Source organism: Trachinotus anak, unplaced genomic scaffold, assembly GCF_046630095.1.
Source record: "Trachinotus anak isolate AG129_WGS33_773 ecotype Australia unplaced genomic scaffold, CSIRO_AGI_Tana_v1 ptg000018l, whole genome shotgun sequence".
Taxonomy (NCBI): domain Eukaryota; kingdom Metazoa; phylum Chordata; class Actinopteri; order Carangiformes; family Carangidae; genus Trachinotus; species Trachinotus anak.
The window spans coordinates 7,802,346-7,820,680 of record NW_027273869.1 but is presented as its reverse complement, the minus strand read 5'-3'; the positions used below and the strand labels follow the sequence as shown (position 1 = coordinate 7,820,680).

The window sequence follows — 18,335 nt, the reverse complement described above, 5'->3', positions numbered from 1 at the left end:
GAGCTGACTAAGCCAGTAGCTAATGCTATGATCATATACAGTGGGGTCAAGTGGTCAGATTTGTCAGATTCTTGTAGACTTTCAGTCTGAGAACAACTAGACCCCTCCTCCCTCTACCAGCTACACCTGTGAAGCAGTAGACCCTATCACATTCATGTTACAGTAACTCTTTTTTTTTTTTTCTTGCACAGTAATTAAAAGGAACTGATATGTAGAACTGATAAAGCACCAGACCAAGACGCATTCACAGCAACGAGTGAATGCGTCATACAACTTTTATTTTGTAAAAAAAACATATTATTCATTTAAGTTAAGGAAAATAGAAAATAAAATGAGCATTAAAAAACGTCAGTTAATTATGTAAAAGAAGTAATCTTTTTAGTATTAGTGCATGTGTGGAGTGATGCTCAGCTGATTCTCTTCTTTCTCTAAACATCTGACAATAGTTTGCTAATTGGTCAGGCTCCCAGTCACCAGGCCATCAGTTCTCAGATTCTATCACTTGGTATCACACGAATGTCTTAATGATAAGAGAATTACATTTTAAACCCTAAAAAGTTTTTTCCTCATGCACTGCATTCAAGCCAAAATCAGAACATCAGTCAATACTGAGCTTAACTACAGAGCAAAATGACACAACATAAACTTATGGCAAAATTAAGGATTCGCTGCTGACTTCTTTACATTGTGAATCAACTGCTGCCAACTTGTATTGGAAAGTGGTAAAAAGGAGAACACAGCAGATAACGTTACACCTCATGAAGCAGGAAGATAATTGTTATTGACTTCCTGGTTAGTCCTTGCTCCCTCTCGTTTTACCGCTTTTACTCGCCTCTTTCCCCTTCCTTCTTTCCTAGATTCATCTCTGTGTTTACTTCCATTTTGTATTCTATGCTGTAGCTTATTTAACTTTTTACCCCCCCCCCCACCCCCACTCCCAACCTACTACCATTTATCTCTTGTGTTGTTACATCCTCCCATCCTCTCTCTATCCATCCATCGCTTCCTCCTTCTCCATGTGGACAGGCCACTATGACCTGTATCTGTCTGGCATGGATGAGTCCCAGGTTTGGTTTAAATGTCCCAATTATTCTCCTGAATTATGATGTCTTGCTCTGGGCTGTGTTGCTGCGTCTCTGTGGCTCTCCTATGAAAGCTGGCACAGCACAACGGAACCACTTACAGGGGCCAGATTAAGGGCATGTTCACATGAGCAGCTCTACCCATGCAGCAGGCCATGGACAGGTGACGGTTGGTGTGGAAAACACTCAAGCCCAGATGTATCCATTTTTTACCTTCTGTATTTGCGGATATAATAGTCAATATTACATTTCTAATTTTCTACAAGGTGGGATACAATGAGCAAGGTCTCAATACCGAGAATTAATATATAACATGCAACATGTACTTTAGTGTGGTAACAATGACTGAAATATTTCTTTTACTATGGTTTGAAGGTCTAGACCACATACAAGATAGTTAGGTTTGAATGATTACTGGGAAATAGAAATGCTAGTCGTGTCTTGGTATTTGGTATAGCTTTTCTTGGAGCCACTAAGTGCAAAACTGGTGGCCCAAGTGCTGATGTGATGTGCTATCATTTAAAATTTTACAAACATAAGGCTGGTTGGAATGAAAACTGTAATTGTTAATGTACCCACATTAACAGTCTGAATGATTATAGGCAGCAGGTTAAGTGTGAACATTGTGGATTTTGTTGTTTGGCCAAAGCTGGCTAGCTGTTTCCCCCCTGTTCAATGCCTTTATGCTGAGCTAAGCTAACCAGCTGCTGGTTATAGCTTCCTATAACCTGTGCCGACAGTGGTATCAATCTTCTAATGTAACCCTCTGCAAGAAAGCAAATAAGTGTATTTCCAAAAATGCTGAACTATCCCATTAAATTCAGTCCATCTTGCAGTGCGGCAGTATCAAGCAGCCTGTCTTTGCCTGAAGGAACAGTCATGCTTTGGTGTAAAGAATTTGGTATCAAAATGAAAACCAAGGCAGGTGAGGTGACACGCTTTATATTCCAAGTGACTTGATACAGTACCCTAGTTGTACTCTCCCTGTTGGAAAGTTCAGAACACATTCAGCTCACACTTGGTTGAGCCCAATAAAGCCCAACCATCCCATCTTTTCAAAGCAACTGTGTAATCCAGCCTCCCTGGTTATAGTCCTCATTTTTGCCACCAGTGTAATCCTACATTACGACTGAACCCACTAAACCTCGGGTGACATATGTTCCACACTCTGAAAGGTAGTCTAATCATCCAGCTCTTTTTCTTCACCCTATAATTGATCATATCGCATGTGGCCTTGATTAAACACCCACTCACACTTCAGAATTAATCATGCATTGCATGAACTTAGCATTAATCACGGTATAACCCCCGCTCCATCTCCATTCCTCAGTCGGACTGTAATGGGATATTCATCTCTTCAACAATTAATAACATCGGCATGGGGGCTTCTGCATGCTAGCCCCATTCTTTCTTTTCCCACAGTGTTATTTTAAGCTGGTCGCGGGCGATGATTGAGGGGTCGCAACAAGAGCTTAAATGGGATTTATTAGTGTAGATGCCAGAGGTGAAAAGAGGAAAGAAGTGAAGAGGCAGCGGGGTGACTGTGAGAAGCAGAGAGAGGGAAATATAGAGCAGGGAGAGCAAGCAAGAGATAGGACCTAAAGGTGATAGTCATTGGCATGTTTTCACATGTGTGCTTGCTGGAGAGGTATCAATCTTCTTTATCTCTTTTAGATTTTTTATGTCTCGGTGTTTTTCTCTCTGTAATAACCCCCTGCCACCTACTAGGTGATTCATCTGAAACACTCCGCCGCAGAGCTCCTCTGGGGTTCATAGAATACCTGCCACTACGATCCATAACAGTACATCACAACACACACGCACAAAGGAATAAGAGAGCTGGAAAATAGATTATTATGCTCTTCTAAAAGATTCACTTGACCATAACAAAATGAGGGTAGCCTATCATACACTGGCGCTGCTGTGGAGAATAAAAAGCGCCAAAGAGACGATTGACGAGTACAGCAGCTGCCACCTAGAACTCAGTTCTTCAGTGTTGAGTTCTTGTACATGAGATGAAGTAATGATGGAAAGCCAAAGAACTTTTAAACTTATTATTTTTACTGACCCTGGCCTCCAAGTAATGATGGAAAAGCATTCATCAACTCATCCTGTGGCAAGAAAGAAACACACTGACCAATACAGGCAAGAAATGCCCCTTTCAAAGAATTCTCTGCTGAACTAAAATGAAAGTATCTTTTCAGAGTAAATCAATAGAATCTTTGGCCGATTCACTTTCTTGCTGAGTGTGAAATGAGAAGATTGATATCACTCATGCCTGTATGGTAAATCTGCAGCTACTATTGAGCCAACAGCCAATTAGTTTAGCATAGTTTAGACACTGGAAACAGTGATGATTGTGGCTTTACAGTGGGTCATGATACCAACTTGTTGTTTTTACACTGTTTTTTTTTTTTTTTACACAGATAAAGAAGATACAACAAGTTAACTAGTGAGCTTTAGACACAGGTACTGGTACTGGTAGACAGATTTTTGTTAGATTTGGACAAGCTATTAGCCCCTGCCTCTAGTCTATGCTAAGACTAGCTCACTGGCTACCGACTGGGTTCATGTTTACTGTACAAACAAGAGAGTTGTGTTATCTAAATCTCTCTAAGCTAATGACTTCCCAAATGACAAACTATTGCTTTATGTTAAGTTTAAGTTTAACTGATAAACAATAAGATAGATCCAACCTCAATTCAATACAGGTGTTGTGCTGCTACAGCTTTACATGGACAACAAATGGATAATGTAAGTTAGTGCTGGATAATGCTGTATAGAAGGGGGTTCGCTTTTGGAGCTCACTCGTGTCAACCTGTTACAAACGAATAACACAATATGACAAGAGTAAAACAAGAAGTTAAGGCACTGTACCTTGGTGTAAGACATGTTTGTTGTTTCCTGCTTTTCGTCCTGTTCCACTTGCTCTCTGTCAGATGTTCCTCCTCTGCAGTCTGAAAGTGTCTTAACAGTGGGCCACACACACCACACCACAAAATAAAATAGGTTGTGTTTTCCAGGCCAGTTTCTCTAAAAAAAACCAAGACTCATTTCCTACAGTCCTTGCTTTCATGAGTTCTTCTTCTTCTTCTTCTTCTTCTTCTTCTTCTTCTTCTTCTTTGTTTTAATGGCAAATTGCAGCCAGATGGAGCACTAGCGCCACCTACTGTTATATTTCAGAACCCTTCAGTACAGTGTCATTTTGGTAAATTAAGATATGTTTCAAAATACTACTTTCATAAGCTCTCAGTCAAATCACCTAATGATGATAATCACCTTTGAAGAGACTGAAGAGAATCTTGGGAAATGTGGGAAATTTCTAAGTACTTCCTGTAATTACCACTTGTGGCCACAGAGCCTGTTGTTCAGCAACACTTAATTTTCTTTTACCGGAGACAATGAATTATGCATTTATTGCACCAGATAGAGCCACTCTTCATCTGCAGGCCCCATGACGAGGTTGCCAAAAGTGTGCAAGTTGATGTAAAAGAAGATTTAACATTAAAAGTTAGTCGTGCTGAATGAAAACATTGCACCTTATATTCATCAGAATAGGAATTTTCCAGACACGTAGCTTTAATGCTGACCATCATAATCAGTGTATCTTAGCTTGAGTATCCTTCAGTCATTCTGTCCAACTGAAAGTCTATCTCGAGACAGCAGGGGCTGAATTCCTGTTTAAAATGTGTTGCATAAACAAGGTGACTCACACTCCTTCAGGCTTCCCAAATATTTACCATGTTTGTGGTAAGTTTGCATTTATTTCACATATACCATTGATCAAAATATACTCATCTCTCAGTAAAAGAAATAATTATGGGATGAAATTTAAAACAAAGGCATTCATCATCTGAAAAACACTGGAAATACAACAATTTTATTTGATATCCCAGCTTTAAAACCCGCATTTGAAAGGAACGACACAAACACTATACAAAACTACTAAAAGTGGGAGGATGCAGTTTCACCTTAATCAGAATTGTGAATACATTTAATCATTTCAACCAACAACCAGGAAGGCATCCCTCTCCCCTGCTTTTGGGAGCCCCTCTGTGTTCCCAGCTGTGGATGAAATCTCTGGCAGGTCTCATGTGGCACCTGATGCCAAAAACAGGATGTTTCTTGGCAAGTAGAGACAATGCGCTTGAGCATCAAAGGGTGCCAGGTTCTTTGAAGCTCCTTGGCATTGGTCAACCCCTCCAGATGTGGTGCACATCGCCCCCAGTGGACATGGAAACCATGGGGACAGATGTTTTGCCTCCTGCTGCGGCATAAGGGTAAAAATCCAGGACAGCTGTGGTTGAAATAATATAAACCCTACTGTGAAAATGATACGATAATGATTTCTCTTTTATTGATTTCTCAATAAAAGCTCTCTTGCATCAAGTGAGGATTCAGCATATTGCTCAAGGACAGCTCAATAAGGTGAATACTTGCTGAATTCAGATTAAACTTAGGTTTACTTGATTACTTGTATCTCCCTGTATCCTTTGCTTTGCCTCTTTCAGCATTAGCAACAGTGCAGACTATGAACACATGAGCCTTGATTTTTTTCCCCATTGTTACAAAACCCAACCTCTATGAAACATGTTCATACAGGTACAATCCTCAACTAAACAAGGCTGAACTTGAAAAGAGGCAAAAATATAAATAATAATAACTAATAATAAATAATTGGACTTGGCAGGAGGAGGTGCATTGACTTAAACAGGTATGTGTTAAACCTGTTGGGCTCTCGTCTGCCGTACTTCTACCAGTGCCTATTTGTTTATCTGCAGGCTCATAAGCTGGGGACCACCATTCATGGATGCAAAACTGAATCACTGTACACTTGAGTGTGACACTGCAGCAAACTGAGCAGCTGTACACAGTAAATTGAACAAATCTACATTGTCTGAGAAACATAATTCTGGACTTGAAGTTGTTGAGCATTTCTTTAGTAAGTGCACATCATCACCACTACACATTATCCCTGATATAGCTGTGGCCAAGTTTGTGTTGTATTATGGTTTCATTGGCCACACATTAAGTGCTCTTAATGTGAGGTTATTATTTTTAGGATTTGATGCTTCTTGGAAGAAATGTTACCTACTTTACTGCCACTTAAAATATTATAACATTTATGTGTATCTATGACCATGACTGTGCATGAATGTGTTTGTCTCTCTGTACGCCTCACTGTGTCCCCATTCGGGATACAATATAACTCAGTTTCACCTTCATTTCCAGGCCTAATGCAACATAACATCATAATAGGACAAAACTCATACAAAAAGGCTGAATCCAAATGCCAAAATGCCAAAAACTCCCTATTTATTCTATATTCTATATTTATCTACTATATAGTGGATGATATTTACTGTCCACCATGTTACTTCACAGCATGTAGATGTATTCACTATATAGTGCCCTCAGAAAAATCCACAATGGAACAAAAATAGTTTTGTCCATGGTATGCACATTACTTTAAGCTAACAATGACATAATTCTATAACTCATTTTACAGATTACAAAAAAGACCCTTCTGTGACTCTACAACTGACAGTGATTATATAAAATGACAATGACCAGTGTTCAAAGTCTTAATTTGCTACTCACTATTGAGTAAACTATTGAGTGTTTCTTATGTAGAAAGAAGTGAATGAGTGTATGACGTGTATCCTTTGTGGACATCAGTGCACCACAAACCATTTTGTCCCCTATTCAGTTGTTTAATGGCGCATTTAGGCCATTATTGTCAACTCATAACGTCAGGAAATATCATATACCCACCTGAACACAAACGGTGTATAAGAAAAGCTTTAACATCATTTACTCCAATGTTACTTCTCATTAGCTGCCTGTTCATTTCATGATGTTTCAAATAAACAGGAGTTTGACTTCCAGCCAGGTAAAACAGAAATTTGAACATTAGCTACATAAACCATATCAAAACACATGGAATATAAAATGGGTGAAAGCTCACATAGCTCGCATAGAATAATGTACACTGAGTGACAGCATAACATGAAAGACAGACATCCCGTCATCATCACCCAATTCAGTCGCTAATGGGCAAAACACCCCCCTCCCCCCTTTCTTTAAAAGAAAACTCAGCAGCTGACTCATCAGGAGAATTTAACCGTTTGAGGGCATGAGGGATGAAAGAATTTTTCACCATTAAACCTGTCCATTGGTATTTTAAATCCCCGTCTAGAGGAGAGGAGATCAAACTCTTCATAAAGATGTTAGAACAGAGTTTTGACAAGGTCTGTGAAGTCCGTAGCCCCATTTCAGTTTTCTCTTTAAACAATATTCTTAGTTTTACTTAACACAGAAACAAGGGACTCTCTTGGATAATGTTACCACTGTACAGCTTTATGTTATGCCCACCAGTTACTTTTTTTCTGAGAAATCATGTTTTGTCTGTCATTTTGGCAAAGCAGACGAGTATAAATACTACAGTACCCATGAGCCTGAGGCGCCGCTACCATGAAGAAGGAGCCAGTTTGAGGTGCGAATTGCAACAGTAGGAAATTGGATATTGCTTGGCAAATTGCACCTTGGGAGTCAGGAGTTAAATTCTCCCCTGAAAAGTTACATGTTACACAAGTTTGTACCTTCAATTTATTATGAAAGAAGCAGACAGTATGTCAGACTGATAATTTAACCGGTAGAGCTTCATGCTGATCCAAGCTGTACCAGAGTTCCAGCCGTCAGTCATGTAACATTGTCTATGGGAAAAATGAAATGGACTTCACCTCCAGAACTGGAGTCACCCAAAATAGTTCAGATTTGATCTTACTGGTCACTTTAACGACTGTATGTGCCCTTTTTTGGCCACGAAATGAACAAAGCAAGAAATAACAGACTAACTCTTAATTCAGGCGTCAGATGTCTCATCTTATAATAAGTTCTCATTTTACATGCACACTTTGTTCAGAGCAACTTCTTGGTGGTAAATAGTCTCCAGCTGCCAACACCCAGAAGCACTTAAGAAAATAAATGGATGGTACCTGATTACACAGTGGATAGTCTAGTGAATTACTCGCTCTGAGCAACAATCATCTACATTCAGTGCAAGTTTGTTTTCTTCGTGACACAAGAGCACCGCTATCGTCCCATCTTCTTACCTTGGCTTTCTCGTCACTATATGCATTGTATACGATTAGCAAAGCCCTAAAGTTCATCACCGCTTCTGGTGGCGCAGGAGAGAGAAAAGCAGCTGAGTCAAAGGTATGATAAACCCCACAAATGCCTTCGGTAGCCTCTGTTGGCTGTTTGGCTGTGTGTAAGACAGAGCTCCCACTGCTCTTCCCTGTGTCGGTGGCACTCAGAGCAGCAGCCTACAGTGATAGCACTCTGCACTTCTTTTCATGCTCGCTACTCTGCCACGGGGGGGGGAAAGACATTCAGTTTCCAAGGACATGAATTCAGCAGTGATTTAAACAGCTTGAGGTATTTAAATTTAACTACATCATTCCTGGAGAAAAAAAAAAAAAAGCGGTGCAGCAGTCAGCCTTTTCTGTGCCACGAATCCACACTGTGTTTGACTGTGATAGTAGCCTTTCAGCATACAGTATCTTTTGAGTTATCATTCCTGTGCTTTATCAGTAGAATAAAATAATACATTCATAATACAAGTCTGATTTCAAGACTTCAATACATTATTCTGTCTTCCCACGTCAGTATTATCCCACTGAGTACTATAGCAATTATAAAAGAAAAGCTGTTCTTTGCTTTGATTATAGGCACAGCAGTGATATGACAGTGCAGTGTATATACGCCCTGGTACTAAGTGCTGATTATATAACAGTCGTGCAACAGAAGAACGCTGTAGAGATCTTAGCAACCAAGTTATAATAACTTAAAAGGCACTTATTTCATGAGGGGTCCTGTTGTTTGCTTTCTTCTTTCTTCTTTGCAAATTATAATCAGACAGTGTTCATTACTGATTTAGGATTATTTTGAAGACTCTTCATCTGAGTGTTTCAAGGATTATATGTATTTTTAAAAGTATCTCTAACCTCTTTGCAAAGTTTTGTAACAGAATGAGCAGCTTACTTTTGCTTTTGTAACCTTTTCCCCCTTTCACATATATGCAGTTTTAATTCTCTTCTTTGTTTTGTTTTTTATCAAATTGCTTTGGGGAAATTAGCTAAACTGACCCATCATATAAAACCACAGTGGACTGCTCGGTGGTAGGAAAGCAGTGTCACAGAAGAAGGTGTGTTTTCATTTGGCTAAAACTGTATTCCTGTCTTCCTAGTCCTCCACCTCAAGCTCTAAGAGTTACATTGACAGCTATATTATTTCCCAAATATTGTTATTTTATTCTTGCTTTAGATATAGTTTGGATCAGATCTGTGGTTTCCAGTACATAGCAGCTAATATTCACATCCCTGAGCTTCATACATTCAGATGGAAGCTGCCCATTATAACCACAGACTCGTGTTGGTAGCCTCTGAGCAGATCTGCTGGAACAGTAGTTGGGTTAAGTCCACGTTCAAGGGAAATGCAATTTTTGGTTATCAGATCACACGTACTGTTATGAGATTACAGTAATCTTTTATTCCCTCTAACCCTCAAATTATTGGCCATTTAGTTCCATTCCTGGTGTCAGCCCTGTTGTCAGCCAGCTCTCAGTAAGTAGGTCTGATAATGTCGGCCACTGATAACAACGGAGGAATTCCCAGAGCTTGTGTGTCTCTCCCAATCCATTAGCCAGCCATACTGTCTGTGTGGCAGACAAATGACTGAATCAGATCTGAGTCAGCCTATAGGGGGGAAAATATCTTGGCCCTCCTAGATCCATGGCACATGCTCTCTTCCCCTGTTGTGGCTCTCTTTCCCTGTGATGTTTCAGTTTCCGAGAAGCCTCTTTCTTCCAAGCATTTCCTCAATTCTTGGTACATGACATCAGACCATTCATTCCACTTTTCTTTTCCATTTGAAGTTGCATCAGCTTCGATTTCACCTCAGTGCAGGTCAGTAATATTTAGAACTTCTTTCTAGTGTGACATCGGGCTAGTGATGAAACTATACGAGGGCCCAATTTGCTACAGTATGGTTATATATGTATGTATGTATGTATGTATGTATATATATATATATATATATGGTTATATATTAGTGACTTTACTTTCCTGATCCTCATTCTAAATGTGAATCATCTAAGGTCATAATGTCATTTAAGATATCAGCTGTCAAAGCGAGCAGGATATTCAATTAACAAAGCCAGTTTTACAATCTTAATGCCTCACGTAGTCAATATCTACATATGTTTGATTAATAATTGAATGTAAGAGCGGTGAATTCACCTCTATCTACTAATTATAGCTTGTTAATTACATAGGGGACAAACTATACATTAGTTCTGACAGGAAGAATGGGGCACATACTCAGACACAACACAGGTGGGCTGTGATACAGTCATGTCGCAAGGTAACCAACAAAATCCTGCAAGTCTCCTGTACCAAAACAAAAACTGACAAACAAAAAAAAAAAGTACTAATTTACACCGTAATCCATGCAAAAAACAGAGAGGGCTAAATTTGGATAAGTGCCTATAGAGATTGGTTTAAACTTCCTCACAGTGTAGCAAACTGTACTAGGCCATTTGCAATCTCTGTACTCCAGGATTTGGTCTCATGTTGTTAACTATACAAGCATTAGAGAAAAGGTCATTTTTTAATGTGTTATCTAGCAGTGGGTTATGTCCTCAAAGGAGTTTCTGTGATCTGACAAAAGTCTGCTGTCCAGAATGATCTGATGACCAAACCAACCGGGACCACTGCAACTGAGCAAAATGTAAAATTCCCAACAAATGACCCTCTGTCAAGTTGCTCACAACTGATCCTTCAAGGTCAATGTTTAAACTAATCTTAATGAGAATAACGGCAGCAACTGGATCAGAGGACAAACAGACTGGAACAGAATCAGTCCAGCTCGGTCCAATTAGTAGACACCTATGTCCCCGCCTTGTCTTGAGGTGTTTCGCACTCGTCTCTCTAGAAACGAAGGTATTCACAGAGCCACCTCTCCTGTCTAAACTCTTTACTGGTGCCACTCTGTATGTACCAAACTTTTAATTATATTTGACGAGCTGCCATAAAAATCCAATTTCCCTCAGTGTCTGCAGGCCCTTTATTATTGCTCTGTTCCAGTAGATCCTGCATTCCACGTAGACTACATACATTCATCTCACACAGCAGCATGGACTCTCTGAACATCTCTCCATCTTTGCATCTCCCTCACAACTCCACTTTCTTCCCTTTTCCTTTCTTTAGCCTCTCTACACCTCTTTGTCTCAGTGTTTCACACTTTCTCCCAGTGTTTGTGCCTCCTTACGCTTCTGTCAAGTCCTCTTATCTTTTGTATCTGTCTGTACATCTCTCTCTCCATCCTTCGTACTGGTGTGTGTCTCCCTCCCTCTCTCCCTCTCTCCCCCTCTCTCTCTCTTCTGGCCCAGAAGCAAATATGGTTCATTACATTTTTAATGTTGTTTGTAATTGCTTTGCACTCTCAACATGTCAAGAGCAAATCATTTTTCCAGAGCATTCGTTTATGTTTGGTGTGCAGGGATCTCAATGAGCCCTCTGCAAGTGTTGTACAAAAGATGTTTTTTTATCCACACTGACTGTCAGCATCTCATACCCCTTGAGTCGAGGAGCTTGTAATGTAAGATGTTGGATTGCACCTGGAGATTGCTCCATTAGGAGGAAAACAATATATTCTATTCAAGGATTTCATTTTTTTTCTGTTTTTTTTTTAAGTGCTACGTGCTGCAGTGCTGCATGTTGTGCTTTGCATTTGATTCTCCACCAAGACAGCCAAGGTATGCAGAAATGTTTTATCCATCCAACCTTATTTCTAAGCTTTTCGTATATTTTAAAATGCTAAATGAGGCAGTGCATTTTATGAGTGATGGTATAGCTATTTTATTCTTGCCTACAGTTTCCATATCCTCGATCAATTTCTTCTTCCTCTTCCAACAAGTCGCCCCCACAGCTTGTCATGGTCAGTATTGCTTTGCTTATTATCTCAATATTACTTTGCTTCAGAGACTTGGCTTGCAAACAGTCACATGAAGGAGAGAGTTTTTTTTTTTAGCAGATGTGTAGGTGTGTGTGTTTATTGAGCAGAGCTAGATGTTCATTCTATTGACTGATCATCTCTGGTTTATGGCAAGAATTTGTTAGACCGAGTTGTCCTGTTTTATATTTTAGATCCTTACTCCATATATATTACTTTAGATTGAAAAGCACATATCAAATTAGCATCCAGCATGTGTCAGTCAACTTAAAGACATAGTTTGACATTTTGGGAAATAAGCTTAATGGCTTTGTGGCCGAGAGTTAGATCAGAGGATCAATACCTCTCTTATATCTGTAAATAAAATACAAAGCTACAGCCAGGAGATGGTTGGTTCAGCTTGGCATAAAGAGTGGAAATGGGGGAACAGATAGCTCAATGGTCACTAAAAGTCTGCAGCAGAGGTCACTAACAGGATCTGGATCTGGATCCAGACCCAGACAATGTTCTATCTGGACCTGCACGTATAACCTATAAATTATTGAGAATTTTTACATTTTGACTGAGCAAGTTTAATACTTACTTACCAGCAAACCTTTTCTAGCCTTTACAGCACTGGTCACATGATGCTACACAGCCAATCATTGCGACTCGATTCAGTCAGTGAGACAGACACACAGGACAGATGACGTCAGTGAAATAAACTTTGAAGGGGGAAAGAAACAGAAGGGCATGTGATAAAATCTGTTGAGGTGTTAAGATGTGTTGAGATTGTTATAAAAAATGTTGAGACTGTTGATTAACTGTTGGTGTTAACAATAAAGAAGAAAAATGGAAAGCCGAGCTATACTTTTTATTTCATTATATAAAACTAAGCATTTTTCAAAATCTCTCTGTTCTGTAGTTATGACTTCTTACAGCCATTATTTTCCTTGAAATGATAAGAGAACATAAGGTTATTATAATATTATTATATAGAGAAGTGGAAAGTGTGAGCTTGTGAAGTTCCAGGAGTCTCACCATTATTTTGCCAGACAAGCCAAGAAATACTCCAGCACATGACCCTGCATCCAAACAAAAACATGTTAATAGTTAAGAGTTTTACAGGTGCTGGTAGGTGGAATTTGAACAGAGCCTTGATACCAGTTTCCTTCTGCTTACGTTCTTTATGCTAAGCTAACTATCTTGTGGCTCCAGCTTCATTGAACCAGCAGATGTAAGAGCTGTATCAATTTTTGAGGTAAAAGGGCAAAGAGAGTAAAAGATCCCTGCATGAAACTAATGTCAAAATAAAACCAATCTGTCTCTCTCCTATTTTCTATTTTTGTTTGATCTTTATTTAATCAGGCAGTCTCACTGAGATTAAGATCTCTTTTCCCTCGTCTCTCCTATCCACCAGCCCGCACAGGCCAGGCGCCTCAGCAAAACACAGCTCCTCCTACCTGTCAAAACACAAAGCTACTCAGTAAGCCCACAAGATTTCCTACAGGAGCAGGGCGCTCGCTGCTTTGTAGTGGGCAAAATCGGCCTTTCTTCTCACTTCAACAGGAGCTTTGAAAATACCCAGCCCCAAACAAACAGATGAGATCCAGAAAGAGGAGGAAGACAACTGAAGCAAAGCACTAGAGAGAAACAGAGAGAAATAAATATATATGGAAAATAGACAAAAAGGAAATAGAAACAGATCTGAAATTAACTGAAAGTCAAATTCCTTTTCCTCCTCCTCAACCACCTACCCACACACACACACACATACGTACTCTGACATGTGAGGACCTTCAATGACACAATGTTATTACAAATGCCTCCACTCAACATCTACGACTCTAATTGGCCCTGACAAAGATAGAAAGATGAGAACACCTTGCCTGTGCACTGACTGAGTTATGTAAAAGCTTGCCAATTAAATATTGAAAAGAACATGCAGGGATGAGGAGAATCATGAACAGGAGAGGATATAAAAAGACAGAACAGATAGAAGGGGTTTGTAAGGTGCAAATGATTTGCAACTTCTGTGCAAGTTGTAATTACAAAAGCAGTTGCTTCTCATATTCTTTCCATACATATTTAAAATGTCACTCAGAGTTAATACTTACTTTCCTTTTTCCTTTGTCAACAGGACATCTAAACTTTTTTCCAATTTTCCAACCAATTTTCCTCTTCAAGCTTTCATGATTTTAATTATTTTTTTCTTTTCTTCTTCAAGAGTAAAACAGCCTATTCCTTTAGGAACTATGCATTACACTTAAGGAAGAATAATATAGGACCTGAGCCACTCGCAAAGCTGTCATCATTACCAATGTTAAAAAAAAAAGGTTGGCCCACACAGCTATGGATAGTTGTCTGTGGTGGCTTCGTTACCCAATACAAGCTACCAGTGCAGATCATTGTGCAGAATCCTTTTCAGTCTGTCTTATTTGTAGATGCAAGCAGTAATTTCACAACAAGTGGCAACCCACTGTGACATCACCCATTGGTTTGTGAAGCCTCGAGTTTGCAATTTGGCCATCGCCATCTTGGTTTTTTGAAACCAGAAGAAACCAAATTTGGATGAGAAGGTGGAGCTGAGGAGGAGCGAGGGGTGGATCTGACCTGCTCTGTACTCTATCCTGACTGTCAGGCAGGTCGCCGTGGGTAGTACAGTCTGTCAATCACACTGCAGCCCCGCCCAAATGTATACATCACACATAGACTAAGACATGGACTAACAGAAGCGTGTCGAGTGGTGATTGTTTGTTAAAACAAATAGACCAACACTTGACTGAATCCTTACATTAGAGAAAAAAGGGTATCTACAGGTTATTAAAAGTTATGAAAAGCATAGAATTCCGTTCCCTCAAAATAAGACATTTGAAAGTGTTAAAAAGTCTCCAAAGTTTTTGAATATTTTTTCTTGTCTGCCATAGACGGTGACGAGGGAGTTCACCAAAATATCTTGACCCAAAAAACTCAAACTCAAAGTTGACAGCATACAAAAATGTGATATAAATGTCAGTAAATTAATAAACTTAATAAATAATTCTGTACCAGTCATTAGACAAAAATACAAATTAGTAGGGGTCTTATGATAAATACCACTTTTAATAATCGTGATTTGAAAAACATTTACCAACTGGAGTTAATGGCCATAAGAATATGTTGAGCACTTAGGTAAAAACTTGCCACAGGACACAACAGTACAATTTAAAGTGGTCACATTACATGAATGGATTCAGATGTCCCCGGCCTCTTCCAAACCCTCCTTATCTCAAGTGTATGAGCTCAGGTCATGTCACTTCCACTGCATTACCCATGCACATGTCCTCCACATGACACTGAAACACACAGCCCAGTGGGAGTGTGGATGCAAGTGCAGGGAGTAATCTGGAAGAATCATCTAATGCAGTGCTTATATTCACATAAAACAAGGCTTACAGCTTGGCAGAGGAGTTTTATATTGTCTATGGCTATTTTTTTTGAAAAGCTTTGTTTAGTCACAATGCAGCAGTAGTCTACAGGACTGTGTGTGTATGTGTGTCTATCTGTCAATCACTTTGGAGAGATATGACAGCTTTTGACCCACTCTAGCGTAGCAGCTCATATAACCAGCTTACTAACAGGGAGATAATAACAGTGAAGCAGCAGGCCTGTCTCCTATGTGTTAGTGTGTCTCCCAGTGTGAGTGTCTGAGCGACGATGAGACAGAGAAAGAAGGGGGGGGGGTCACAAGGCCCTGAATATCCACTTGAAGTCCCATGAAAATGAAAATTGTTCAAAGCACTAAAAGAACCCACCTCTTGCAACCGTCACTGTTCTGTTTCAGCGCTGGCAGTGACTCAGACTTGCATTGCCAGCCATTTATTTTATTTTTACTTTTTTTTTTTTACCTCAGTTGAGAAGAATTCCAGACTTATGAGGCGGTTGCTTGATGATCGCTGACATTGAGAGAGCACTGCTCAGTGACCCCTGCGACCCAGAGCCTTAAATCTCCAAACGAGAAAAAGGGGAAAAAAAAGGAGAGGAGGAGCAGTTTATGATATCACACTTGAGCGAGCACGGGAGAAGAGAAAAATAAGTATCAATTTTACGAGGGGCTCTAAATCAGGATGGGTTTGCAGAGACGACTTTATCGTTCAATCTGGCCGCCTGTTCTGGAGGTGTTAGCGAGGTTAGACAAGCCAGCGACGAGCAGGCCCGCCTCGCCGTAACAATAATCATCTAGCTAAGCCCGCAGCTCACGACCTGTAAATTGATTAAGGAGAGGATGGTGACAGAAAGATTCTCTGCGAACTTCTCCGAGGCTCTGTGCGATGAATTTTCAAGCCTTCATTAGATGGACTGTCTGTCCGAGCGTACTGAATCCAGAGAGGAGATGATGAGAGGGTGTGAGGGGGTAATGGGAAAACTCCAAACTCATTGGTGGTGTTTATACGAGCTGTCTACCATGAAGAGAAGGGCCACGGCCTGCTTTGTCCCGAGATGAATAAAAAAATCATCTTCTCTGCCTGTTTCATTACGGAGAATCATTTCTCCCAAATCAGAGCAGATAAATCATTTAGAGAAAGATGAGGGAGTGTGTGTGTGTGTGTGTGTGTCTGTGTGTGTGTGGATGTTGTTACAAGGCCTGTGTGTACATTTGCCTTTGTGTCTGTCCACCCATCTTTTGTGTGAAGGTGAGTTACAACACCCATGTTAATGCATGTGTGTGTTTGTGCGACTGTCATCTAGAGAGTCAACAGAAGGCATGAAGAAGTGGATGGTTATTTCTGTATCGGGGGGTCCTGCCCGAGGAAGCATGATTAAGATGCTGAATCAGACTCCGTGTTCAGACATCACAGCAGAATCATGCAACTTTAACTTCTTCCGACCCGTTGACACAAACAAGTTAGACATGACTCCATCCAACATTAATCAGCCCCTTCAGGAAACTCCAGGATGCGGAGGAGTTTTTTTTTTTGCGAGATAAACAGTTTCCATGCAAATATTGCAAGGTCTTGCAATTTTGGACAGTCTTTTACAGCATAAGTCATCATTTTGAGAATAACGAAGGCTGTTATATTTTTTAGAAATCATTAATTAATTACAGTAACCCATTTTTTTTAAATATATAATTATATGAATGTAATGCAGTTCTACATATTCTACGTTAACCAAAAATGTAGAATTTAAGTAAACAAAAAGAGTGCATCTATACTTTGGAAATAGTGTATAGCACTGGTGTTGTGTTGTTGAGAAGTATCAACACAGTGGGAAATGGTAGGTAAAGGCAAAAGGTTGTACTACAGCTCAGAACTTAATTGAAGGACATGAATATTTCTGGAAATGCACTTTCTTGTCAAGAGTTAACAGAAAATATAGTTACCACTGTCTGTATGCTAATTATTAATCTGGAGTCAAGAGACGGTTAGCTTAGCATAAAGACTTGCTCTTTCCACCTACCAGCACCTCTACCACCACTAATTGTCCTTTTCAGTCCAAAGTAATGCATTTGAGTTAGGATCTAAGATATGAAGCTGGCCAATTGAGAAATTTGATGTGTGCCCAGAGACAAGTAGTACCTGTTTCCCCCATAGTTCCAGTCTTTATGCTAAGCTAAGATACCTGGTGGTTAGCGTCACGATAAACAAATACACAAGAGAAGGTTATGTAATGAAACATCTATATATCCAAAAACAAACAAACAACAAAAAAAAAACATAACAGGTGATATAGTAAAGGAAGTTACAGACTTATGTTTGGCAACCATGTCCAAAGCCAGAGATGGAGGTTGCCTTGGTTACTAAATAGAGATTAATGAATGTTTAATTAGAAACATTACTACAGTTTAAACTCTCTGATATGACCCTCTGTTCATCTCCTCTATTCATTCAACTCTGTCTGAATGTCTTTGCACCACACACACATAGTAGCCAATCACTAATAAGTATCCCGGGGTTAACCCGATTAGCTGCACTTCTAGCATACTGCTTCCTGCTACTGACTGGAGCCAACATCCACACCATCATATCCACATACATCATTTTATTCTTTAACATCTTTGCTCACAAACGTAGCTTTAAAGCTCAGCTCTAAGATCATTAAGTGCTCATATTCCACTGTATCAAGAATTCTCTTTTCCATTTCCATTAACAACTCTCACATCATACATATTAACTACTGTTATTCCACTTACATTAATTACTCTCTCAGCACCCAGTCCTTCAAAGGTGTGTTAACAGGGGCCATGGATGGAGTTTCAAAACAAAAGTCGTGACATCT

The 18,335-nt window shown here is 39.7% G+C and overlaps 1 long non-coding RNA gene across 1 annotated transcript; it reads left to right on the top strand.

Moving 5' to 3' along the window:
* The first annotated feature begins 11,738 nt into the window (after positions 1 to 11,738).
* LOC139635585 (uncharacterized) lies at positions 11,739 to 12,997 on the top strand. The gene is made up of 3 exons (XR_011694257.1): positions 11,739 to 11,901; positions 12,021 to 12,083; positions 12,703 to 12,997. It is a non-coding gene; the product is annotated as an uncharacterized lncRNA (long non-coding RNA).
* Positions 12,998 to 18,335: the final 5,338 nt, after the last annotated feature.